This window comes from Equus asinus, chromosome 17 (genome assembly GCF_041296235.1).
Source record: "Equus asinus isolate D_3611 breed Donkey chromosome 17, EquAss-T2T_v2, whole genome shotgun sequence".
In the NCBI taxonomy this organism is placed as follows: Eukaryota; Metazoa; Chordata; class Mammalia; order Perissodactyla; family Equidae; genus Equus; species Equus asinus.
Genome location: NC_091806.1, coordinates 3,780,072 through 3,805,391, shown reverse-complemented (window position 1 = coordinate 3,805,391; position 25,320 = coordinate 3,780,072). Strand labels below are relative to the sequence as shown.

Genomic DNA, 25,320 nt, shown 5'->3' with positions numbered 1-25,320 from the left:
ACACTGCTGCAGACCCTAAGGAGGGAGCACATCTAGGTGGTCTGCAACAGTAGGCACTAGCAGCCTGAAGCCCTCTTGTGATTGCCCCCACACCTGATGAGGGACCCTACAGGGCCACTGCGACTACAAGGAGGGGCGCACGTCCAGTTAGCAACAGCTGACAGGGTTCCTGGTCGGTGCAGTCTAAACAGCTGCTCCCCTACACACACCAGTAGAAACAAGTGGAAGCAGTAACTAAACTCTCTCTCTATGTGGAGGCACAAATCTATGCCATCTAGCAGTAAGAAAAAATATATTAAATCTCCAGAACAGAAGGAAAATGACAGGAAACAATCACAAAGACAATGAAATCTATAACCTAAATCACGATGACTTCAAAACAGCCATTATTCAAAAACTCAACGAGTTAAAAGAGAATACAGATAGACAACTCAACGAGTTCAGGAGCTATGTCACAAAAGAGCTTGATGCTATAAAGAAGAACCAATCAGAAATACTGGAGATGAAGAACGCAATGGAGGAGATTAAGAAAAATGTGGACTCTCTGAACCGTAGGGTTGATACTATGGAGGACAGAATTAGCAATTTGGAGGAGAGGAATACAGAAATGCTGCAGGCAGAGGAGGAGAGAGAACTAGGACTAAAAAGAAATGAAGAAACCCTCCAAGAATTATCCAACTTAATCAGGAGATGCAACATAAGGATTATAGGTATACCAGAGGGAGAAGAAAAGGAGAAGCGGGCAGAAAGCCCACTCAAAGAAATAATGGCTGAGAACTTTCCAAACCTTGGGAGAGAGATGGAACTTCGTGTGACAGAAGCCAACAGATCTCCAAACTTTATCAATGTAAGAAGACCAACCCCAAGGCATATAGTAGTGAAGCTAGCAAAAGTCAACGACAAAGAGAAAATACTAAGGGCAGCCAGGTAGAAGAAAATAACCTACAAAAGAAAACCCATAAGGCTATCAGCAGATTTCTCAGGAGCTACCTTCCAGGCTAGAAGAGAGCAGACTGATATATTCAAAACTCTGAAGGATAAAAACCTGCAGCCAAGAATACTCTACCCAGTGAAAATAGCCTTCAAATACGATGGAGAAATAAAATCTTTCCCAGATAAACAAAAGTTAAGGGAATTCATTGTCCCAAGACCTCCTCTTCAAGAAATGCTCAGGAAGACCCTCATACCCGAAAAATCAAAAAAAGGAAAGGGGTTACAAAACCAAGAGCAAAGGAGATAAGTAGAAGGACAATAACAAAAAGTAGCAGCTCTCCATCAGAACAGGTTAGCAAATGTGAAATAAAACATTAAAGATAAAAGGAAGGGAAACACCAAGAATAAACATAATCCTGTCGTTTTAACCACAAACTCACAACACAAGAAGGAAGAGGAAAAAATCTGACGACAACAACCTAGAAGGGGAAGAGAAAAGGGATGGGATGTTTTAATTCAAGGAAATAAGAGGCTATCAGAAAATGGACTATCTCATCTATGAGATGTTTTAGACAAGCCACCTGGTAACCACTAAACAAATAACAAGAATAAAGACACAAATTACAAATAAGAAGAATGCCAATACAGAAATTTACATACCTGAATGAGTAATCTAAACATCATGGGACGAGAAACAAAGAGAACAGGAAAACAAGTGATAAAGTGGCAGCGATAGGCCCTCCCATTTCCATAATCACTCTAAATGTAAATGGATTGAACTCTCCAATCAAAAGACACAGAGTGGCAGGATGGATCAAAGAACAAGACCCAACAATAGCCTGCCTCCAGGAAACACACCTCAGCCCCAAAGACAAACACAGACTCAGAGTGAAGGGATGGAAGACGATACTCCAAGCTAAGAATGAACAAAAGAAAGCAGGTGTCGCTATATCAGACAAAGTAGAATTCAAAGCAAAACAGATAAAGAAAGACAAAGACGGGCAGTATATGATCATAAAAGGGACACTACACCAAGATGACATAACACATAAATATATATGCATCCGACACAGGAGCACGAGTTTGTAAAGCAACTCTTAACAAAACTAAAAGGAGACATCAACAACAATACAATAATAGTAGGGGACCTCAACACCCCATTAACATCAATGGATAGATCAACCAGACAGAAAATCAACATGGACATTATAGAATTAAATGAAAAATTAGACCGGATGGACTTAATAGATATATATAGAGAGAACACTTCATCCAAAACTAGCAGGTTACACATTCTTCTCAAGTGCGCAGGGAACATTCTCAAGGATAGACCATATCTTGGGAAACAAAGCAACCATCAATACATTCAGAGGGTTGAAATAATATCGAGCATAGTTTCTGATCATAATGCTATGAAACTAGAAATCAACTACAAGAATAAATCTGGGAAAGGGGCAAAAATGTGGAGACTAAACAACATGCTACTGAACGAAAAATGGATTATTGAAGAAACTGAAGAAATCAAATGTTATCTGGAGACAAATCAAAATGAAAACATGCCATACCAACTCATTTGGGACGCAGCAAAAGCAGTCCTAAGAGGGAAATTCATCGCAATACAGGCTCACCTCAATAAACAAGAAAAATCTCACATAAGCAACCTCAAACGACACCTAACAGAATTAGAAAAAGAAGAACAAACAAAGCCCGAAGTCAGTAGAAGGAGGTAAATAATGAAAATTAGAGCAGAAATAAACAACATTGAAACAAAAAAGACAGGAGGAAGGATCAATGAAACAAAGAGTTGGTTCTTTGACAAAATTAACAAAATCGACAAACCCTTAGCCAGACTCACTAAGAAAAAAAGAGAGAAGTCTCAAATAAAGAAAATTAGAAAGGAGAGAGGAGAAATCACAACAGATACCAAAGAAATACAAGGGATGATAAGAGAATACTATGAAAAACTATATGCCAACAAATTGAACAGCCTAGAAGAAATGGATAAATTCCTCGAGTCTTACAACCTCTGCAAACTGAATCAGGAAGAAATAGAGAATCAGAATAGACCAATCACAAGTAAGTAAATAGAAACGGTAATCCAAAACCTCCCCAAAAATAAGAGTCCAGGACCAGACGGCTTCTCTGGAGAATTCTACCAAACAGACAAAGAAGATTTAATACCTATCCTTCTCAAACTATTCCAGAAAATTGAGGAAGATGAAGCACTCCCTAACACATTCTATGAAGCCAACATCACTCTGATCCCCAAACCTGACAAAGACAACACAAAGAAGGAAAACTACAGGCCGATATCACTGATGAACAGAGACGCAAAAATCCTCAACAAAATTCTGGCAAACCGAATACAGCAATACATCAAAAAGATTATACACCATGATCAAGTGGGGTTTATACCAGGGACACAGGGATGCTTCAACGTCCTCGAGTCAATCATCGTGATACTCTACGTTAACAAAATGAGAAAGAGAAACCACATGATCATCTCAATAGATGCAGAGAAGGCATTTGACTAGATCCAACATCCATTCATGATAAAAACCCTCATTAAAATGGGTATAGAAGGAAACTACCTCAACATAATAAAGGCCATCTATGACAAACCCACAGCCAACATCATACTTAAGGGACAAAAACTGAAAGCCATCCCTCTGAGAGCAGGAACGAGACAAGGGTGCCCACTTTCACCACTCTTTTTCAACATAGTACTGGCGGTGTTGGCCACAGCAATTCGGCAGAAAAAAGAAATAAAAGGAATCCAAATAGGCAATGAAGAAGTAAAATTCTCGCTGTTTGCAGACGATGTGATCGTATATATAGAAAACCCCAAAGAATCCATAGGAAAACTATTAGAAACAATCAACAGCTACAGCAAAGTTGCAGGGTATAAAATCAGCATACATAAATCAGTAGCATTTCTATATGCTAACAATGAACTAACAGAAAAAGAACTCAAGAACTCAATCCCATTCACAATCGCAACAAAAAGAATAAAATACCTTGGCATAAATTTAACCAAGGAAATGAAAGATCTATACAACGAAAACTACAAGACTTTCTTGAACGAAATTGATGATGACATCAAGAGATGCAAAGACATTCCATGCACATGGATTGGAAGAATAAATAGTTAGAATGTCCATATTACCTAAAGCAATCTACAGATTCAACGCTATCCCAATCAGAATCCCAATGACATTCTTTACAGAAATTGAACAAAGAATCCTAAAATTCATATGGGGCAACAAAAGACCCCAAATTGCTAAAGCAATCCTGAGTAAGAAGATCAAAGCCAGAGGCATCACAATCCCTGACTTTAAAGCATACCACAAAGCTACAGTAATCAAAACAGCATGGTACTGCTACAAAAACAGGTGCACAGAACAATGGAACAGAATTGAAAGCCCAGAAATGAAACCACACATCTATGGACAGCTAATCTTCGACAAAGTTGCTGAGGGCCTACAACGGAGAAAAGAAAGTCTCTTCAACAAACGGTGCTGGGAAAACTGGAAAGCCACATGTAAAAGAATGAAAATTGACCATTCTTTTTCACCATTCACCAAAATAAACTCAAAATGGGTCAAAGACCTAAAGTTTAGGCCTGAAACAATAAGACTGCTAGAAGAGAATATAGGCAGTACACTCTTTGACATCAGTTTCAAAAGAATCTTTTCGGACACCATAACTCCTCAGACGAGGGAAACAATAGAAAGAATAAACAATGGGACTTCATCAGACTAAAGAGCTTCTTCAAGGCAAGGGAAAACAGGACTGAAACAAAAAAACAGCCCACTAATTAGGAAAAAATATTTACAAGTTACTTATCCGACAAAGGGTTAATCTCCATAATATATAAAGAACTCACACAGCTCAACAACAAAAAATCAAACAACCCCATCAAAAAATGGGCAGGGGACATGAACAGACATTTCTCCAAAGAAGATATACGGATGGCCAATAGACACATGAAAAGATCCTCATCATCACTAATCATCAGGGAAATGCAAATCAAAACTACACTAAGATATCACCTTACACCAGTTGGAATGGCAAAAATATCCAAAACCAAGAGTGACAAATGGTGGAGAGGTTGTGGAGAAAAAGCAACCCTCATACACTGTTGGTGGGAATGCAAACTGGTGCAGCCACTACGGAAAACAGTATGGAGATTTCCCAAAAACTTAAAAATAGAAATACCTTATGACCCAGCCATCCCACTACTGGGTATCTATCCAAAGAACCTGAAATCAGCAATCCCAAAAGTCCCATGCACCCCTATGTTCATCACAGCATTATTTGCAATAGCCAAGTCATGGAACCAACCTAAGTGCCCAGCAACTGACGATTGGATAAAGACAATACGGTATGTATATGCAATGGAATACTACTCAGCCATAAAAAGGACAAAAATCGTCCCATTCACAACAACATGGATGGGCCTTGAGGGTATTATGTTAAGTGAAATAAGCCAGACAGAGAAAGATGAGCTCTGTATGACCTTACTCATAGGTGGAAGTTAACATATAGACAAGGAGAACTGATCGGTGGTTACCAGGGGAAAGGGGGGGTGGGGGGAGGGCACAAAGGGTGAAGTGGTGTACCTACAACGTGACTAAAAATAATGTACAACTGAAATTTCACAAGGTTGTGAACTATCCTAACCTTAATAAAAAAAACAAACGTCCATTTCCCTGACCAGGAGGACGCTCACAGTGTTGCCCGACCGTCATCCTGACCTCATTCAAGAACACTGTTGTGTAAGCGGAGGCCTCTCCCTGTTCTCCTCTCAGTCCTCCTCCCTCCCACCCCGTCCCTGGGGCCCGCTGAGCTTTCTGACTCTATGGACTTACCTCTGCTGGGCTGTTCAGCTGAGCGGACGCATCCAAGACGTGGCCTTTTGTGTCTGGCTACGTAATATCAGAGGAGTATGATTAATCACATTTTAAATTAAAAATACAGTTTTTATTAGGGAGAAAAATCCCTGCTCCATCAAAGCTTATGTATGAAAAATGAAGCTCCCATATTGAATATTCTCTTTATCTAGGGATGGGCACCACATTTAAAGTGGGAAACGAGAGCTGGAAACCAAGAGGGGAATGTGTGGGACCGGGAGACACCTTTCACATCGTTTTCCTTCCTGGATGGGCCACGGTTGAGTTTATGCAATGTGCAAATTACAGAACATGTTTACTGCATATTACACGCTTTGATTGGTTACAACTATCTTAAGGAATAAAATACCTTACCTACGTTTCTCAGGATTTGGATTGATGATTTCTTTTTCATTTTGTAAAATAATGTTTTAAGGTGAGTAAGGAAAGAGGGTCCACTCCCCTGACTGGGACATAATTGCCCACAACAAGTGCCATCCATCTTTTCAATCTTTGCTCTACAGGGCAATGATCTTTGAGGACCCATGTGGGAGCATGTATATAGGTGTGTGTTAAGCAGTGTGAGTGGGTTTGGTGGGCAGGAGCCCAGGGCTTTCCTATCCTAGGACCTGATGTCCCACAGGGGAACAGGGACACTCAGTCCTGTCCCCTTGTGCGTTCTCAGTGGCCACACATCGCCTTCTACCAAGCAGCCACGGCTTTGAAGGACTGCACCATCTCCATATGTTCACTCCATAACCATACTGAAAGGTCCATGTGCGTCCGCGCGTCTCTGTTTTTGTAGAACAGAGACCTAAAAGCAGACATGCTGCCACACAATGGATATACTCATTTCAGGGTTTGGCTGCTATTTCTGAGATCTACGCCTGCTTCATCGAGTTTGAGTCTTTGTTAATTCTCCCCAAATCCCCCCAAGACATAGCTGTATAGTTTGTAATTGTGAGTCCTTCTAGTTGGGGCATGTGGGACACGGAGTCAACATGGCGTAATGAGCGGTGCAACGTCCATGCCCAGAATCCAAACCCTGGGCCACAGAGCGGACGGCAGGAACTTAAACCCACGGCCATGGGACCAGCTCCCACGTTTGAGGCTTGTTTGGGAAAGCAGGGACTCCAGAGACATTGGAGGTGGCACCTGAAGGAGGAGGCTGACAAGACAGGAGTCAGGCCATCAGGGTCTCTGGGAGTGGCCCATGGAGCCGAGAAGGGCCGGCCCAACACCCTCCCTCAGGTATCACCCCCCTACAGCATCTTCTGCCCCGAGTCCTGGAACATTCTTCTGCCAAGCCGCTTCCCACGAACACACCCCCGGCCCAGGGCCCCTCAGCCAGCCCAGCACACATCCTCCACGATTCAGCTTCTAGGTAGGGCAGCCAGGCCCTGCTTCCCAGCCAAAGGAGACTGCAGGCCAGGCCACTCCTTTCTGCACCAATCTCCCCCCGTCTTGGTCCCTTTCTCAGGAAGAGACCTCTATGGGCAGGTGAGGGACACATCGACGTGCCCTTGAACATGTCCATCCAGATAAAGCTTTAGTTGCATCACCAACAACACTAGACCTTGTGTGAGCAAAGGAGACCTTTAGGAAGCAGAGCAGGGGCTGCTGGAGCTGCGGGCTGGGGAGAGCCTCGGTCAGGGCCTTTAGCCCTGGGCAGAGCCCGAGAAACACCCCTCAGCCTCCACCACCAGCAACGCCCTGTCCCCCGGCCGCCACCGCCCACCTTGGGGCCCCTGACATTCAGTATGTGCAAGGGAGGGGACTCTGCTTCCTGCTAAACAGTCCAAAGGAAGGGAAGGGGGCAGCCCTCACCTCCTTCAAAGTCAGCTTATGCGGGGTCCACTTCCTCGGAGGCTGTGGGGCAGGTCATGGGCGGCAATCTCTCTCTTCTCTGACACAGGATGGAGCCCCCCAGTCAGAGACCATAGGTCGTCACAGAAACAGGGCCTTGCCTGGAGGGAGGGAGAGGAGCTCCCCTGGACAGGGAACAAGCAAGGCTGGAGAGAAGGGGGACCATGCAGAAGGGCTGCCATGGGCTGGGGCAGTGCCACAGCGGTTTCACTACACACACACACACACACACACACACACACAGTTTTTACCCTCTGAGGTAATGGAAGTGTTACCTACCTTTATTACAGAAATGAGTCCCAGTATTGATGTATCCTAAAGTATCACATTGTGCTCCACAAGCTTAGACAATGTTATGTGTCCATTAAATCTCAATTGAGCTGGAACAATTTCTTAGAAAGGAGAAAAAGGCCACTTACAGAATGACAGAAGATATTTGCAAGTCACATTTCTGCTGAGGGGTGAACATCTAGAATATGTGAGAAACTCATACAACCCAAAACCCGAAGAAATAAATTTACCTCACTGAAAAATGGGCAAAGCAACTTGAACAGAGGATTCTCCAAAGAAGACAGGTCAGTGGCCAAAGTCTAGGAAAAGATGTTGAACATCCATCACCCACCATAAACAAGTGCAAATCAAAACGAGATGTCACGTCACACCTGTTACCACGGCTCTCATCACACACTCACGCAAAAGATAGTGTTGGCGAGCATGTGAAGACATTGGAACCCTGGTGTATCCTGTCGTGCTAAAGGTAACATTGTGCAGCTGCTATAGGAAACTCTATGGAGATTCCCCAAAAGGATTCAACCTGGAAATCACATACACTCCACTAATTCCATTCTTAGGTATATATCCTCCAAATTCCAAACAGGAACCTGAAGGGACACAGGCACTCCCATGTTCTTGGCAGTGTCATTCACAAGAGCCAAGCTGTAGAAACGACCTAAGTGTCTGTCCACGGATGAAGGGGTACAGAAACTGGGGCATACACTTACAAGGTGTAGCCGCCCCTGACCTAGGAAGGGTTAATACTCACCGGAAAAGGCTTGCCAACAAACTGTGACCCGGAGGTGAGAAGGCCAGTTAGCCAATGACGGGTAAGACCTCCAGGGGGAGGCAACCCAAGCCAGGCACCGGTCGCCCGGGGGCACAGATGGAGACACGATATCAGGAGCAGGAGGGGCCGTTGCCTGGGAGGCCTTGCATGCTCCGAGATAAAAATATACAAGCACAGCAATAACATGATAATATCAAAACAGACGCCGAGGGAGGGCTCCTTGAGAAATCACTAAGAATTCTTGGCATTCGCTAATTACATTGTTCAGAACACCTGTGTATGTTTAACAGATGTAAGCTATGCATACATTGAAACACTGGTTATAATAAACTCAGAGTGGCCATCAGCCCTCTCCGCATCTATCCGGATGTGTACATTGGATTGCAACACCGACACAGGGCAATATTATTTTGCCTTTGTAAAGAAGGAAATTCTGCCATAGGACACGACGTGGATGAATCCAGATGACATTATGTTAATGGAAGAAGACAGTGACAGAGGGACAAAGAATGCATGGTTCCACTCCTGAGGGCTATCTAAAACAATCAAACTCACAGAGGCAGAGACTACGACGGTGCTTGTCAGGGAGTGGCGGAGGAGAAAACGGTGAGCCGCGTTTCCACGGCTCATACAGTACACAAAGTGTATGGAGGGAATCCTTTCATGACACGAACAACAGAACATTTTATAAAGCAGAAAGCTGCCTAACACTGTTGCCCTGCCCTGGCCCTGGTCCTGCCCTCCACTCTCCTCATATTTGTATACTCAACATATTTATACTTGAATCCAAATTTACAGAGTTATTCGAAAGACAGGATCACCCTAACTGGGCAGTCACTTTGCACTGAACATGAATAATTCTCCCTGCCCTTTCCAATGTTTGAGGGGATGATTTCAATGGCTGCCTAGTGTTCCTTATCACGTATCGTACATAACTAGCTGTTTCCATTGTCCCTGTCATCATCTTCCTCTATCAAACATCTCTGGATGGTGTCTGGAAGTGGAGTTCAATTGATAGCAGCTCTAGACAGCTTCCAAATCTAGAATGCTTCACGGAGCTTCCAGAGCACTTTCACTTTCTCCTTTCCACGTCGAGTGGCAGGCATTGACACCAGAACTCGTTTCCGTCTCTACACTGGGAGCTTCTCCCAGGGAAAGATGCCGCTCCGTCACTTCTGCCTCCAACTCTTGGCACAGTGCCGACATATGGGAAAACCTCAACAGAGATACAAGGCACAAAATAAATCTAAACAAGAGACTCATTGTTGCAGAGAACTTCAACTGTCCATCAAAATCCACCCTCCACTTCTTGGGGCATGCTGTTGGATGCCGTGGTCCAGCCTCCGTGGTGGCCGATGACCACTTCTTTGCTGAAGGAAGAGAAAAGGAACTGGCAAGTGCCGTTCCGGACCCGGCTGACAACATCCTCCTGGGTGACTTTCCTTCTGTTCTTTCCAATTATGCTGATGGATGCAGACGAGGATCATGTCCGAGGGAGGGAGAAGGCACACGATGGAAGAACGATGGGTTCCTGAGGGCCATTTGAAAGATTGTGGTCCCTCCATTCTGAACACCCACCCTGCACTGGTATCTGGGAAAATAGATAGTGCTATGCTCCTGTAATTTGGGCTGTGTTTCGATAACTCATCACATGCCACCAAAAGTCTCAGTCACAGGGCTAACTTTAGTCATGATCCACCTAGCACATTCCAAATGATGGAAGTCTATTTGGCTCTAAGGACAGAGCCGGTCAGTGGTGGGATGGATCTTCATTCCACACCTGTGCCCCGAGCACGCAATAGTGCTAGTGCTGAAAAGACCCGACAAGCTCGTGCCCCCCAGATAAAGATCTGGAAGGGTAGCTGGACAAAGCCACGAAATGAAAACCACAGGAATGAAAGGAGCAGACGCCACCAGGAAAACAAGCCCATGCTGCTGTGGAGCGCCGGGTCCAGACGGAGAGGGGCCTGGAAGGGCTGCCACGAGGTGACATTCATATTTGCAGCAGCATGACAAGGAGCCAGCCCTGTCTCAATCCAGGGCTCCGTCGCCTGTAGGAACGCCCAGCAGTGCACACTCTTGGAGGCACAAGTGAGGTTGGCCAGAGAGGAGGTTAGAGAGGAGGGCAGAGTCGCTAGAAGGAGCTTGGCAGCAGAGTCAGGGAGGGAGGAGAGCGGAGGGCAAGACCAGGGCCAGGGGCAGGGCAACAGCATTAGGCAGCTATCGTTATTGCTGTGTGACCTTTCCCCATCTTTACGGGCTTAACCAACGAACGTTGATTATGTCACAGTAGCACTGGACCAGGAATCCAGCAGCGCTCAGCTGGGAGCCTCTGCCAGATGCTCTCAGGGAGTCAGGCTGTGCTCTGAACTGAGGCAGGATCTGCTTCCCTCCCCCTCTGAGTGCACTCTGGGTCCTGCAGGGACCCCTTGCGACTGGAGGCCTGAGTGCCCCTCTGTCGGTGGGTCTCCTTCAGGGCCAGGCCTCAGCAGCCTCTCTAGAGCACAACCCAGAACACACAGGCCTGTTCCCCAGAGTGAGGGATCAGAGAGAGAGAGAGAACAGCTGAGAGTGAGCAGGAGGAGAGCCCTGAACTGTTTGGGACCCAGTCTCCGAACTGGCTTCGCATCACTCTGCCCTGTTCCACGGAGTAGAAGGGAATCACGAACTTCAGGCCACACTCAAGGGGAGTGGATTCCAGCAGCATGTGTAGACCGAGCAGAGGGGATCACAGGAGGCCATTGAGGGAGAAGGAGAAGACCTCACAGGCTCAATGCCCTGGACAGAATCACAGTCCAGCTCAAGGTGGAGCCAGGTGTGAACCCAGCTCTGTAGCCTCAAGGATGGGGCCCTGGCTGCTCCCAGGCTTCCTCAGGGGGCTCTGAAAAGGTGGTGCTGCTCTAACTGCAGTCAAAAATGGGGAGGGCAGGGGGCTGAGACTGAGAAGTCGGCAGCCTGGTCGTGCATTTGGCAAGTTTCTGCCTGAGGATGAGCCCAGGGCAGGCGAACACTTGAGTGTTCCCCATCCATGTCACGCCTAGGGTGGAGGGAGCAGGGGCCACCTTTGCTGAGCTCATGCTTATGCACTTCTGAACTCAATCCCACACTGGAGAATTGGGAAACTGAGGCCCATAAACAGGTAAGCACTGGCCCATGGCACATGACAGACAAGAGTCCAAGCAGAAGGAAGTATTCTGATATTCTAGGGCAAGACTCGAACCCTTCCAATAGGCTTTGCGGTGGACAACAGAAACCGTCAGTTCTCGGGAAGCTCTTGCCCATCCCTTCCTCTGCGGAAGCTGTTTCCTCCTGGGAATCCAGGACGTGAGCCATGACACACACGTACACACAGAGACCTTAGATGGAAGGGCGGACTATGGGGTGGGCTCAGAAGAGAGGCAGACACAGGGGAGGTGAGGAGAGGAAGAAAAAAGGCGTTAGAGGCGTTCCCTACATGGGACACCGCTCCTCCAATTTCACAGGTATTTTCCCACTCGGGCCTGACGGCATCTCCAAGAACTATGGGCTAGGATAATCCCCCCCACGCAGACTGGAGGCAGAAAGGCCCCGCGAGGCACCATGGCTTCTCCAGGATGAGGAACAGGGAAGAAGGAGCACTTGTGTCTGCGTCTGTCTCAAAGCTGGGACCCTGGCTGCACCCAGACCTTCTCGGAGGCCTGTGGAGACAGGTGGTTTGGGGATCCTGGGGACACATATGATACTGCATGGAAAAGGGGGCGAGCAGTGCCCCGCCCAGAGGACTGCTTGCATGGGTGGTATCCGAGGAGGGGGCTCAGATCACCGTGGTTTCCAGGCAATGATGTAACCTCTTTCACAACAATGCCCACAGTGCAGGGGCCTCCTGTAAAGAGGCACCCAGATCCTCACACTCAGCTCACTTGGCTGGACACAGCTGCTACGGAAAGATGTTTTCCTGCTGTATCCTGCCTCACAGCGTCTATGGTCCCCAGACGACCCGGAGCCAAAACCTTTTTACTCGTTTTAAAGGGTGGCTCACCTCTCATACTCCACACCTATGGCCGTTTGCCAGGAGGTCATCAAAGGTAACACGAGGGGGCCTACATCGGGCTATCCAGCTCAGGCCACTTCTGTGAGCCCCCACTGAACGGCCCCCACCCTCTCCCTTCCGTGGGGGGGATCCTGACTTGGCGGGAACTGCTGGGTGTACAGCTGATCACCTGGTGCTGCCGCCATCTTCACATCCCAGGACAGGGCTGGCACCATAGAAAGGGGATTCCCAAGTTGCCTCTTAACTGGGCCAAGTTTCCTTCAATTCTTTTTCTGATGGGAGTAACCTTCGTTTATAGCATTACGTAGTTTCAGGCTTTCAGCATTATATTGCGATTTCTGTGTAGATGACATCGTGTTCACCACATAACGACTAATGACAATCCATCACCACACACATTTGCCTAATCACCCCTTTTCACCCTCTTCCCTCCCCACTTCCCCTCTGGAACCCCCAATCCAATGCCTATCTCCTGTGATTCTTTGCTGCCGTCATCCCTGATTTATGAGAGTAGTCACAAGGCTATTGGACTTTCTCCCTCTGAATTATTTCACTTAGCATAATACCAAGGGAATCGCCTGTGTGGGCCACAAGGATCCCTCTGTTGAGGCATGGTTGCCGTTGCCACAGGTGACCAGGGAGGCAAGGCTGTGCCCCGGGCCGACTGGTTGTTGGACTCAACTGCCTGTGGCTGTGATGGTCCTTTCAGTCACTTTATCGGCATGGGGCACCCCAGCACAGTTGCCTGCCAGGTCTACTGGCTCATTCCTGTTGCAGATTTTCTGCTGAGTGAGTTGGCGCCCATCGTGGCTGGCTCCTAGTCTCAGGTGCAGGGGCTAGCTGCAGGCTTCAGGCCTGCAAGGCTGTTGTCAGAATTCTCAGGGTTGCAGCTGTTTGGGGCTGGCCCCAGGCATGGAAGCACGCAATATTTTCAGGCTTTGGAAGGTGGGGCCTATGCCCTATGTGGCTGTTGTAGAAGCTGCTTATTGCAGTAATGCTCCCCCACCCAGCTCAGATCCCACAATCCATCAGGAAAGGCTGCACACCTTAAGGGAGCTCCCAACTGGCCCTGAAGCATCACGGCTCGAAGATGGCTTTGTTCCTCTCCAGAGAGGAACTCTGCCTCTTCCAGCTCAGTCAGCACCATCCCGTTTGGCGAGGGTGCTTTCATCCAGCTTTCAGTTCTTTATGAGCCGTAATTGTGCCAAGAGCAGCCGTAAATTCATTGCATCCATGGGTGGAGAGGAGTTCAGCGTCCACCAAGAACAACATCTTGACAGCTTCCTGGGCAAATGTTAAGCCAAGGCCCTCAGGCTGTCACCTGATTACCTCCTTGATGGAGATCTGTGCAGATGGTGGGGGCCGTGTGTCGGGAGTGGAGAGAGTCACCGAGTGTCAGAGCCCCCAAAGTGACTCAGCCAGTGCTCTGAGGCTTCCTGCCTGACTGCCGGGCACTGTCTTTACAGATCGCTCCTGAGGAGGTCGGAAAGGACAAGACAGATCCGTCCTTCCTTTCCGTGATTCTACAGGAAGGGATGATGCGGCACCCGGCCGACACAAGCCAGCGCTGGGCCTGGGTGAGTGCACGTGCTCAGCACACCCAGCACCCAGGGCCCCAGGACACCAAAGACAACCTCAGGTCCTACAAGGCCCTGGTACCACTCCTGCTCCAGAAGGAATCTGTCTCCCCATCTCTGCCCCCAACCTGCCCGCACTGCCCAGCTCCTGTCTTGGCCACATTCAAAGTCACTGTCACCATAACTCTACGAATCCCAGCAAAGAGACTTTTCTCCCATTTCACCTCATGCTTGGTCAAGGGGATCGTTGCATTTTTCTATACATTTTCCTCTTTCACCCCATCCCCAAGTGTCCATGATGACCTCACAATCCTTCCACACTTTCTTCACGTCTCACACTGCCTCATGATGGATAAGGATGCTTTTCCCCAAAAGGATGTGGGGCTCATTGGGACATGTGTGTTGCTCTTTTGCCCTCCTGAGGAACATGTGCCCATGGCCCCTCCAGATCAGGGGCCGGGGCCTCACTGAGATGCACAACATTTTGGATGGCAGACCGTGGACGAGACTGATTCAGCCCTTCACTGCTGTGGGACCTCCTGTTGTCTTTTCATCAGTGCTGCACTGAACGTCCTGCCTGTCCTCCTGTCCCAATGCATCCCCCCGCAGGGAAAGCCCCCGTCTTCTCCTCTCTGCAATGGGCTCTTTAGTCAGAAACCCCAGGGCTGACGCTCTTAACACACACAGGTGCTGTCAATTCTCCGGTAACACCTTGATCTGCTACTGATACTGATACTAACACGTTCGTTCATTCCCCCATCTGATTCTACCTGTAAGACCAGAAGTTTTTCCTACTCTGGGAACTCCTGTCCCACCCCTTGCCAGAAGTCACTGGGGGCTTGAGGCATTGCTCTGACGGCCAGCCCCAACCCTCCTGGTGCCCACAGTGCTGCCTCCTAAGCTGCGCCTCTCCTCTGTACCACCCCAGGCTCTCGACGCATCCACAGTGGTCAAGAGTCCGTTTCCCAGGCTGTGGATGGTTCACGACACTGCGCTCAATAGTCTCGTGGATCACCTTGTGCCCGCTTTCCTGCTGGGCGACACCACTTTTATCCGCAGCTTCCTCTTGACGTACATAGCTGTGGCCTCCACACAACAAGTGCTGGATGAGTTCTTTAACAGGTGAGTGCCCTTCTCCTCCAGGACTCTGGGGCTCCAGCTACCTGCACGCTGGGAGTCTTGGGGAGGTCTGCGCACCTCTCTGAGCCTCGGTTTGCTCCCTTGAATACTGGCGAGAAGACGGGAACAACCACCACGGGCTATTGTAGCGACTCAATGAGCTCCTGCCTGAACGGCCCTTTCGAGAAGCTGAGCCCTATGAAAGGTCAGCTGGATCGGCCCTCCAGGGCTCCATGCTAGACAGGAGTCAGACAGTCACATAAGACTCCTCAGGCAGCTGCCGTCCAGTACAGTCAATGTGATGCCCTCCTGTCTCCTCTAGTTACAGATTCATCCTCTCTTGTAGAGTGGACGACGCGCCCACCCGCCTATGGAAAAAGTGAGTGGGCACTGGATCAAGTGGGAGGGCCTCTCCTCTCCACACTGTAAGGGGAGTGTAGGGCCTATGATCGAGCGGCTGGCAGGACCCTCCATCCCAACGTCTTCTGATTCCTCCGGGACGGCAGAGTTCTGAGGGCTTCTCAAATTAGAGAAGAAAACTGTCCAGGAGAGCTCTGGAGGGGGCTGTGGGTGCTGTGGGAGTCCAAGGCAGAGTGGAGTAAGCCACTACAGCACCCAGATGCACCCCTCCCCATCCCAGTCCCACCTCCACTCCCCATCGTGGGACACAGAACTGGAGGTGTCTGAGCATCCTGCTCACTCATCTGGTAGAACCTCCACGGTTCTCTGCTCCTCTGCTGCCCAGTGGCCCACTCAGTGCTCAGGGACCAAATGACACCCTCCGTGTCAGCCACTAGCAGGAGGGGAAGGTCACCCACGTGGGGCACCTGGTGAATCAGGCAGCACACAGGCACAGGACCTAAAGTCTGAGGTATGTGGAGGGCAGTGGAAAGCACAGGCAGGAGACAAAGACCGTTGTTCCTGGATCAGTCAGATATTCACTGCACCCTACTGTGTGCCAGTGCGTGCAAGAACAGGGCAGACTGCACCACGCCCTTCCGTCCTGGACTGGCACTCCAGTGGGATGTGCCAGGAGACACTCGAGGACTGTGTCAGGCTTCCCTGAGGAAAAGGAGGGGCCAGCACTCCAGGGACCGAGTGCTCTCACTTCCCAAGGTGTTTTCCCAGCCTCTCCTTGGAGACGTGGCCTGTTCTGCCAAGCTGGCCAGGTAGCAGGCGCACGGAAAGTGGGACTGGCCCCTGGACGGGCAGCAGCAGGAGGCACAGGAGCCCAGACCCCCACGACGTACCCTGGGAGGGCAGTATGGAAGGAGAGGCCGGTTCTCTGACTCCGCTGCCCACCTGTCTCTCCTCAGGGCCTTGGCCTTCATTCTTGGCACGTGGATGGAATCCTATCCCCAGGACTTTTTCCAGCCCCCAGACTTTCCCAGCTTGAGGAGGGTATTGGCCTTCCTTGCATTCAGCATGCCAGGCTCGCAGGTGGAGCATCAAGCTCGCCTTCTGCTTTCACAGTCGCTGCACTCTGAGCCCAGCGAGGCAGAGAGTCAGGGTGAGCAGGACTTGGGCTGTGTGACACGGGCGTGTGTGGAGGCAATGTGGCCGGGCCACTCAGCACAGAGCCTTCAGAGGCTGGGGTTAGGCTGAGAGCCATGAGCTGGAGCAGATCACAATTCCCACGGACTCCAGGCATGCCAGAGCTTCTGGAGGGCGGTTCATGTACTGAGTCTCCCTGATTGGTGAGACATTTCCCTTGCTTGGGAGGAACATGGAAAGACAGTCACGTTTGGTTTCTCTGTGTGCTTTTGTACGTGTGTGTGTGTGTGTGAGGCATCGTTACTTTGGGTTTTTCTTTATTTTTTTTCACCATTCCCTTTTTTTAATTCTTGGTTGCGTTGACAGTACTTTATAAACTTCCTCAAAGTTCAGGTGTACGGTGTTATATATTTCAATTTCTGTGTAGATTACAGCAGGTCCCCCACCCAAAGACTAATTGCAATCCATCACCACACACATGTGCCTAGTCATGGGGATGTGATTTTCTCTTCTTGGATCTGCAGCACCTGCTCCTGAGAAAGATCCCAAGCCAGCTGAATATCGACCCCCTGCTCCAACTCTAGTGCCCACCGCACCTCAGAGCCACAGACTCAGACAGTCCAGCACTGGAGCCGCCTCGAGCCTCAGCCCGGATGGCACTTCAAGCGATGGAAAGACCGTTAACGTCCTCCCAGCGACGAGCCTCAGCCCCTGGAATGCCGCACCACGGCCGATTTCTGCCCCTCCCCATTTACCTCCTGTTCAATAAAGTTGTTTTTGTCTTGCACATACTTAACGCTTTCCTTTAGTATCTCTTGAGATGTTCACTTCAACAGGATGTCATTCCTTTATCCTTTCAAAATGTCCATTTCGAATGACGTCACCAAGATGGTGGAGTGAGTAGTCGTCTCTGTCTCTCTCCCTTCGAATCTACAACTAATTGGACATTCATCGGTTAACAAAGGACATCCATATAACATCTCAGGATGCCTGAGAGTCCCGTGCTGCTATGCATCGGAAGGCGGATGGACTTCCCCCCAGGAGGAGGTGGAGATAGGTGAAATCTCTCCGACCCCCAAGCCCCGACCACCGGACAGCCTAGTGCCTGCAAGTGGCTTTCTTCCAGCGGACGCACCCATAGCATCTCCACGCACCAAGGGCAGGAGTGTGTGCACACCAGCGTAGCGACGGTGGAAACAGGTGACTACAGCCCTACCTAAGCCCCTTGCGATTACACCTAAGCACAGGGGCAAACCCCAGGGTCTCGCACCAGCGGCAGGGAAAGCCTCTACTCACCATTAGCAGAGAGGCGCCGCCCATCATTCAAACCGCCCGGAAGGTCCTGAAGAGGAGGATGCCAGGCAGTGCAGCAGCCAGCCAGCTGCCACTGGACTCACGGACTCCGGCTGTCCCCCAGACAGGTTATAGGCTCCCAGAGATCCTGTGGGAAAAGATTGGGGTTGGGTGGAGTTCCAGCGGCCCGGCTCCGTGGCCCAGGGGGGATCTCCAGGCTCCTGCACTGGCGGCAGGGAAAGCCTCTACTCACCATTAGTGGAGAGGCACCGCCCAGCATTCAGAACGCTGGGAGGGTCCCAGAAAGGAGAATCCCAGGCAGGGAAGCAGCCAGCCAGCCACCACTGGACTCACGCACTCCGGCTGTCCCCCAGACAGGGCATGGGCTCCCAGAGATCCTGTAGAAGAGGACTGGGGTTGGGTGGAGTTCCAGTGGCTCAGCTTCATGGCCCAGGGGGAGACTCTACAGTCCCACAGCAGCCTCAGGAAAAGCCTCTGCACACCACTAGTAGAGAGGCCCCACCCAGCAATCACAAGGCTGGAAGGCCCTAGGACAAAAGTAGCATAGCTAGGTGAGCTAACCACAGACTGCAGAAGATACCCATAGCTCTGCTGTGACCTATAGTGGACAAGTGAGATTTTGTGGGCTCCGACAGTGACAGAGCTGCGAAGATAGGTGATCCTGCTCCCGACCTCTTGGAAAGCCCTTAACACTGCTGCAGACCCTAAGGAGGGAGCACATCTAGGTGGTCTGCAACAGTAGGCACTAGCAGCCTGAAGCCCTCTTGTGATTGCCCCCACACCTGATGAGGGACCCTACAGGGCCACTGCGACTACAAGGAGGGGCGCACGTCCAGTTAGCAACAGCTGACAGGGTTCCTGGTCGGTGCAGTCTAAACAGCTGCTCCCCTACACACACCAGTAGAAACAAGTGGAAGCAGTAACTAAACTCTCTCTCTATGTGGAGGCACAAATCTATGCCATCTAGCAGTAAGAAAAAATATATTAAATCTCCAGAACAGAAGGAAAATGACAGGAAACAATCACAAAGACAATGAAATCTATAACCTAAATCACGATGACTTCAAAACAGCCATTATTCAAAAACTCAACGAGTTAAAAGAGAATACAGATAGACAACTCAACGAGTTCAGGAGCTATGTCACAAAAGAGCTTGATGCTATAAAGAAGAACCAATCAGAAATACTGGAGATGAAGAACGCAATGGAGGAGATTAAGAAAAATGTGGACTCTCTGAACCGTAGGGTTGATACTATGGAGGACAGAATTAGCAATTTGGAGGAGAGGAATACAGAAATGCTGCAGGCAGAGGAGGAGAGAGAACTAGGACTAAAAAGAAATGAAGAAACCCTCCAAGAATTATCCAACTTAATCAGGAGATGCAACATAAGGATTATAGGTATACCAGAGGGAGAAGAAAAGGAGAAGCGGGCAGAAAGCCCACTCAAAGAAATAATGGCTGAGAACTTTCCAAACCTTGGGAGAGAGATGGAACTTCGTGTGACAGAAGCCAACAGATCTCCAAACTTTATCAATGTAAGAAGACCAACCCCAAGGCATATAGTAGTGAAGCTAGCAAAAGTCAACGACAAAGAGAAAATACTAAGGGCAGCCAGGTAGAAGAAAATAACCTACAAAAGAAAACCCATAAGGCTATCAGCAGATTTCTCAGGAGCTACCTTCCAGGCTAGAAGAGAGCAGACTGATATATTCAAAACTCTGAAGGATAAAAACCTGCAGCCAAGAATACTCTACCCAGTGAAAATAGCCTTCAAATACGATGGAGAAATAAAATCTTTCCCAGATAAACAAAAGTTAAGGGAATTCATTGTCCCAAGACCTCCTCTTCAAGAAATGCTCAGGAAGACCCTCATACCCGAAAAATCAAAAAAAGGAAAGGGGTTACAAAACCAAGAGCAAAGGAGATAAGTAGAAGGACAATAACAAAAAGTAGCAGCTCTCCATCAGAACAGGTTAGCAAATGTGAAATAAAACATTAAAGATAAAAGGAAGGGAAACACCAAGAATAAACATAATCCTGTCGTTTTAACCACAAACTCACAACACAAGAAGGAAGAGGAAAAAATCTGACGACAACAACCTAGAAGGGGAAGAGAAAAGGGATGGGATGTTTTAATTCAAGGAAATAAGAGGCTATCAGAAAATGGACTATCTCATCTATGAGATGTTTTAGACAAGCCACCTGGTAACCACTAAACAAATAACAAGAATAAAGACACAAATTACAAATAAGAAGAATGCCAATACAGAAATTTACATACCTGAATGAGTAATCTAAACATCATGGGACGAGAAACAAAGAGAACAGGAAAACAAGTGATAAAGTGGCAGCGATAGGCCCTCCCATTTCCATAATCACTCTAAATGTAAATGGATTGAACTCTCCAATCAAAAGACACAGAGTGGCAGGATGGATCAAAGAACAAGACCCAACAATAGCCTGCCTCCAGGAAACACACCTCAGCCCCAAAGACAAACACAGACTCAGAGTGAAGGGATGGAAGACGATACTCCAAGCTAAGAATGAACAAAAGAAAGCAGGTGTCGCTATATCAGACAAAGTAGAATTCAAAGCAAAACAGATAAAGAAAGACAAAGACGGGCAGTATATGATCATAAAAGGGACACTACACCAAGATGACATAACACATAAATATATATGCATCCGACACAGGAGCACGAGTTTGTAAAGCAACTCTTAACAAAACTAAAAGGAGACATCAACAACAATACAATAATAGTAGGGGACCTCAACACCCCATTAACATCAATGGATAGATCAACCAGACAGAAAATCAACATGGACATTATAGAATTAAATGAAAAATTAGACCGGATGGACTTAATAGATATATATAGAGAGAACACTTCATCCAAAACTAGCAGGTTACACATTCTTCTCAAGTGCGCAGGGAACATTCTCAAGGATAGACCATATCTTGGGAAACAAAGCAACCATCAATACATTCAGAGGGTTGAAATAATATCGAGCATAGTTTCTGATCATAATGCTATGAAACTAGAAATCAACTACAAGAATAAATCTGGGAAAGGGGCAAAAATGTGGAGACTAAACAACATGCTACTGAACGAAAAATGGATTATTGAAGAAACTGAAGAAATCAAATGTTATCTGGAGACAAATCAAAATGAAAACATGCCATACCAACTCATTTGGGACGCAGCAAAAGCAGTCCTAAGAGGGAAATTCATCGCAATACAGGCTCACCTCAATAAACAAGAAAAATCTCACATAAGCAACCTCAAACGACACCTAACAGAATTAGAAAAAGAAGAACAAACAAAGCCCGAAGTCAGTAGAAGGAGGTAAATAATGAAAATTAGAGCAGAAATAAACAACATTGAAACAAAAAAGACAGGAGGAAGGATCAATGAAACAAAGAGTTGGTTCTTTGACAAAATTAACAAAATCGACAAACCCTTAGCCAGACTCACTAAGAAAAAAAGAGAGAAGTCTCAAATAAAGAAAATTAGAAAGGAGAGAGGAGAAATCACAACAGATACCAAAGAAATACAAGGGATGATAAGAGAATACTATGAAAAACTATATGCCAACAAATTGAACAGCCTAGAAGAAATGGATAAATTCCTCGAGTCTTACAACCTCTGCAAACTGAATCAGGAAGAAATAGAGAATCAGAATAGACCAATCACAAGTAAGTAAATAGAAACGGTAATCCAAAACCTCCCCAAAAATAAGAGTCCAGGACCAGACGGCTTCTCTGGAGAATTCTACCAAACAGACAAAGAAGATTTAATACCTATCCTTCTCAAACTATTCCAGAAAATTGAGGAAGATGAAGCACTCCCTAACACATTCTATGAAGCCAACATCACTCTGATCCCCAAACCTGACAAAGACAACACAAAGAAGGAAAACTACAGGCCGATATCACTGATGAACAGAGACGCAAAAATCCTCAACAAAATTCTGGCAAACCGAATACAGCAATACATCAAAAAGATTATACACCATGATCAAGTGGGGTTTATACCAGGGACACAGGGATGCTTCAACGTCCTCGAGTCAATCATCGTGATACTCTACGTTAACAAAATGAGAAAGAGAAACCACATGATCATCTCAATAGATGCAGAGAAGGCATTTGACTAGATCCAACATCCATTCATGATAAAAACCCTCATTAAAATGGGTATAGAAGGAAACTACCTCAACATAATAAAGGCCATCTATGACAAACCCACAGCCAACATCATACTTAAGGGACAAAAACTGAAAGCCATCCCTCTGAGAGCAGGAACGAGACAAGGGTGCCCACTTTCACCACTCTTTTTCAACATAGTACTGGCGGTGTTGGCCACAGCAATTCGGCAGAAAAAAGAAATAAAAGGAATCCAAATAGGCAATGAAGAAGTAAAATTCTCGCTGTTTGCAGACGATGTGATCGTATATATAGAAAACCCCAAAGAATCCATAGGAAAACTATTAGAAACAATCAACAGCTACAGCAAAGTTGCAGGGTATAAAATCAGCATACATAAATCAGTAGCATTTCTATATGCTAACAATGAACTAACAGAAAAAGAACTCAAGAACTCAATCCCATTCACAATCGCAACAAAAAGAATAAAATACCTTGGCATAAATTTAACCAAGGAAATGAAAGATCTATACAACGAAAACTACAAGACTTTCTTGAACGAAATTGATGATGACATCAAGAGATGCAAAGACATTCCATGCACATGGATTGGAAGAATAAATAGTTAGAATGTCCATATTACCTAAAGCAATCTACAGATTCAACGCTATCCCAATCAGAATCCCAATGACATTCTTTACAGAAATTGAACAAAGAATCCTAAAATTCATATGGGGCAACAAAAGACCCCGAATTGCTAAAGCAATCCTGAGTAAGAAGATCAAAGCCAGAGGCATCACAATCCCTGACTTTAAAGCATACCACAAAGCTACAGTAATCAAAACAGCATGGTACTGCTACAAAAACAGGTGCACAGAACAATGGAACAGAATTGAAAGCCCAGAAATGAAACCACACATCTATGGACAGCTAATCTTCGACAAAGTTGCTGAGGGCCTACAACGGAGAAAAGAAAGTCTCTTCAACAAACGGTGCTGGGAAAACTGGAAAGCCACATGTAAAAGAATGAAAATTGACCATTCTTTTTCACCATTCACCAAAATAAACTCAAAATGGGTCAAAGACCTAAAGTTTAGGCCTGAAACAATAAGACTGCTAGAAGAGAATATAGGCAGTACACTCTTTGACATCAGTTTCAAAAGAATCTTTTCGGACACCATAACTCCTCAGACGAGGGAAACAATAGAAAGAATAAACAATGGGACTTCATCAGACTAAAGAGCTTCTTCAAGGCAAGGGAAAACAGGACTGAAACAAAAAAACAGCCCACTAATTAGGAAAAAATATTTACAAGTTACTTATCCGACAAAGGGTTAATCTCCATAATATATAAAGAACTCACACAGCTCAACAACAAAAAATCAAACAACCCCATCAAAAAATGGGCAGGGGACATGAACAGACATTTCTCCAAAGAAGATATACGGATGGCCAATAGACACATGAAAAGATCCTCATCATCACTAATCATCAGGGAAATGCAAATCAAAACTACACTAAGATATCACCTTACACCAGTTGGAATGGCAAAACTATCCAAAACCAAGAGTGACAAATGGTGGAGAGGTTGTGGAGAAAAAGCAACCCTCATACACTGTTGGTGGGAATGCAAACTGGTGCAGCCACTACGGAAAACAGTATGGAGATTTCCCAAAAACTTAAAAATAGAAATACCTTATGACCCAGCCATCCCACTACTGGGTATCTATCCAAAGAACCTGAAATCAGCAATCCCAAAAGTCCCATGCACCCCTATGTTCATCACAGCATTATTTGCAATAGCCAAGTCATGGAACCAACCTAAGTGCCCAGCAACTGACGATTGGATAAAGACAATACGGTATGTATATGCAATGGAATACTACTCAGCCATAAAAAGGACAAAATCGTCCCATTCACAACAACATGGATGGGCCTTGAGGGTATTATGTTAAGTGAAATAAGCCAGACAGAGAAAGATGAGCTCTGTATGACCTTACTCATAGGTGGAAGTTAACATATAGACAAGGAGAACTGATCGGTGGTTACCAGGGGAAAGGGGGGGTGGGGGGAGGGCACAAAGGGTGAAGTGGTGTACCTACAACGTGACTAAAAATAATGTACAACTGAAATTTCACAAGGTTGTGAACTATCCTAACCTTAATAAAAAAAACAAACGTCCATTTCCCTGACCAGGAGGACGCTCACAGTGTTGCCCGACCGTCATCCTGACCTCATTCAAGAACACTGTTGTGTAAGCGGAGGCCTCTCCCTGTTCTCCTCTCAGTCCTCCTCCCTCCCACCCCGTCCCTGGGGCCCGCTGAGCTTTCTGACTCTATGGACTTACCTCTGCTGGGCTGTTCAGCTGAGCGGACGCATCCAAGACGTGGCCTTTTGTGTCTGGCTACGTAATATCAGAGGAGTATGATTAATCACATTTTAAATTAAAAATACAGTTTTTATTAGGGAGAAAAATCCCTGCTCCATCAAAGCTTATGTATGAAAAATGAAGCTCCCATATTGAATATTCTCTTTATCTAGGGATGGGCACCACATTTAAAGTGGGAAACGAGAGCTGGAAACCAAGAGGGGAATGTGTGGGACCGGGAGACACCTTTCACATCGTTTTCCTTCCTGGATGGGCCACGGTTGAGTTTATGCAATGTGCAAATTACAGAACATGTTTACTGCATATTACACGCTTTGATTGGTTACAACTATCTTAAGGAATAAAATACCTTACCTACGTTTCTCAGGATTTGGATTGATGATTTCTTTTTCATTTTGTAAAATAATGTTTTAAGGTGAGTAAGGAAAGAGGGTCCACTCCCCTGACTGGGACATAATTGCCCACAACAAGTGCCATCCATCTTTTCAATCTTTGCTC

The 25,320-nt window shown here is 46.9% G+C and overlaps 1 long non-coding RNA gene across 35 annotated transcripts in view; it reads right to left on the bottom strand.

Moving 5' to 3' along the window:
• The window catches only part of LOC123277849 (uncharacterized), a 190,856-nt gene that overhangs the window by 62,778 nt on the left and 102,758 nt on the right, over positions 1 to 25,320 (bottom strand). For 31 of the 35 annotated variants that reach the window (XR_011495020.1, XR_011495030.1, XR_011495014.1 and 28 more), the window contains 8 exons: positions 24,781 to 24,837; positions 18,521 to 18,665; positions 18,271 to 18,415; positions 17,767 to 17,910; positions 8,213 to 8,281; positions 7,971 to 8,083; positions 7,653 to 7,816; positions 5,805 to 5,861 (listed from right to left, as the gene is read on the bottom strand). This is a non-coding gene — a long non-coding RNA (uncharacterized lncRNA). Of the gene's footprint in view, positions 1 to 5,804; positions 5,862 to 7,652; positions 7,838 to 7,970; positions 8,084 to 8,212; positions 8,282 to 17,729; positions 17,911 to 18,270; positions 18,416 to 18,520; positions 18,666 to 24,780; positions 24,838 to 25,320 lie in introns of all 35 variants that reach the window. The other 4 variants (XR_011495035.1, XR_011495018.1, XR_011495029.1 and 1 more) reach the window with 4 other exon arrangements.